The sequence below is a fragment of the Lutra lutra genome, chromosome 2, assembly GCF_902655055.1.
Source record: "Lutra lutra chromosome 2, mLutLut1.2, whole genome shotgun sequence".
In the NCBI taxonomy this organism is placed as follows: domain Eukaryota; kingdom Metazoa; phylum Chordata; class Mammalia; order Carnivora; family Mustelidae; genus Lutra; species Lutra lutra.
In genome coordinates this window covers 61,583,767-61,586,308 of record NC_062279.1, presented here as the reverse complement: position 1 = coordinate 61,586,308, position 2,542 = coordinate 61,583,767, and positions in this window count along the sequence as shown.

Here is a 2,542-nt window from a genome sequence, read left to right as displayed (position 1 = left end):
CTATTAAAGAAAAATTAACAAAATTATGCAACAGTCAATGCAATTAGTTAAGAGAATTGAGTCACGGCACAGAAGTTAGAGAGGAGACATAATTTATCACTATATCAGATATGACTATCTGGAACTACTAAAAAAACTAGTAAAAGCAATAAAGTCATTTGTAGGGCTGAGAAAACAATATCTTACATATATACTACTAATCAGAAGATTTATATAAAAAAAGAAAAAACACCATTTTCAATGGTCACAAAAAAGAAAAGATCTAGGAATCAAGTTAACAAAAATATATACATGTGAGGAAACTTTCAAACCATAACTGAGAAACATAAAAGACCTGAATAAATAGAATGACATACTGTCTCAGTTTTTATAATATAGAATAGTCAATACCAGAGATTTTCAACCTTCCCTAAATTTATATTTAATCCAATTTCAAAGAAAAACAAACTAAACCGAAAGCTTGTATGCCAAAAAAAAAAAAAAAAAAAGGCTAGGAAAAGGAAAAGAACAAAGGGGATGGGGAAACTATATTTGCTAGATGGACAAAAATGACTAATGTCTCCGTAATTAATACTGATACCAGTGTCCCAATAAAACAGAATAGGAGCTGATGTGAATAATACATAATAAAGATGTTTACTCCCTCCCTCAAGTTAAGTATTACTTCATGTCTTATTTGATTATTAATGATGCTACTAATGGAAGTTATTATTAAGGCTGTGTGTGACCATGATGTTCATCAAAGGGAAAAAATAAAACTGCATTTCTCTGGGAATTTGTAATATGGCCATGGTGGATTTTATGCTAACAACATTAAAAGGAAAAGAGGACCAAGGAACCGTAAGTATAGACTGCGCTCACTTTTAAAAGCTTTTATAAATCTTGATATTCACAGTGCCATCAATTATGCACTAAGGTCAAGTGAACTTAAAAATCTTCTACAATACGGGCTTTGTGACAGACATCAGATTTCTTAGTATAGTGATTCAAGTAAGTAATTCCAAAAACTATCTTGAAATTCCAGGTTATTCCAGTATGTAATGGTAGACCCTGAAGCCAAAAGACTACCCAGTGACAAAGACAGTCTGTTGGCTTTTCTATCAAGGGCTGTGATAATTCTGTTTTTTTTTTTTTTTTTTTTGACTGACTGCTTCCCTTTGTAGACCTGTCTTTTTCACATGCTGTAATACCATTAGGCTTGGAGAGGGATAAAACAGCATGTTCCTCAGTGCTGCTCCCAGACTATCTTATATCTCCTCTCCTCACTAAAGTCAGCTTTTGCTTCGCTGATCATCAAACTACTTTAGTCATTCACTGACCATCAAATCTCTCCCTTCCATTTAAGGACTACTCTGGGCTATTTTTCACTCTCTTTTACAGCTCCTGTCATAATTTTTGATTTCAGCATGTTCATAGATGATCTTTGTATTAATAGCTTGTCTTCTTAGATCAGTAACCTCTCTCCTCCAGTGATCTTTCTTTCACCCTCCCTCAACCTTCTCATTCCTTTGGTGAAATCCTTGACCTTGTTCTTACTAGTAACTGCAATCCTTCTATAACCTCCATTTCAAATACCCCATTTTTCAACCACCACTCCCTATCTTTTCAGTTGTACCCAATAGTCCAACAACCCTTTGAACTCCCCCATTCCCTACACTTACTGTATCTTTTGATTCTATCACATTTTCACTATCCCTCAGCTTTTGTATCTTCCTGTCCCTCTGTACCTGACTAAATACCTCTCTCAGTCATTTATACGCTTTACTACAATCCTGGTTACATACCACTCTTCATCTGCACACATAAAGCTGAAAATGGGTAGACAAAAAGCCAAGCCATGCTGACTAGTGAGCCCTTATGCCAACCAGCAATCACATTATATGTATTTGGTGGACAGTGAAGGCTACTTGCACACTAAAAGACATCTGCTAAGGGGAATATTCTAACAATTCTCTCCCTTCTTCCACATCTTAAGTTATTCTTTCCACTGGCTCGTTCCTATTAGCATTCAAACATTCTATTATCTGACTCTATCTTTTCCCATTTCTTTATTTCTCCTTCCTTTTATATCAAGACTACTTCAAGGAGTTGCCTATAGTCAGTGTTCCAAATTCCTATGTATTTTTTCTGGACTCCATTTCAGACTTTAGTGCCCATTATTCTATCAAAACACCTTATCAGGTCACTGCTACTCTATATACAGGTGAAACAAATAGCTAGTTAATGGTTCTTAACTTAGTTGAACACTTACTGCATCTGACACAATTTATGATGTTTTTCCTAAAGATAGAAAACCTTTCTTAACTTGGTTCTGGGACACAGCACTAATGTATGTGATTTTCCTCCTATTTTCTTGGTCACTTTTCCTCATCTTCTGGGCTACTGAAAGTTGAGAGGTGCGCTAATAGTCACATTTTTTTAATCTATATTCATTCTTTAAGGTATTCTATTCTGATCTCATGGCTTTAAATCCTATTTATATGCTGTTAACTCCTCAATTTCTATCTCTTGCCAGGATACCTCTCCTAACCCTAAAATTATA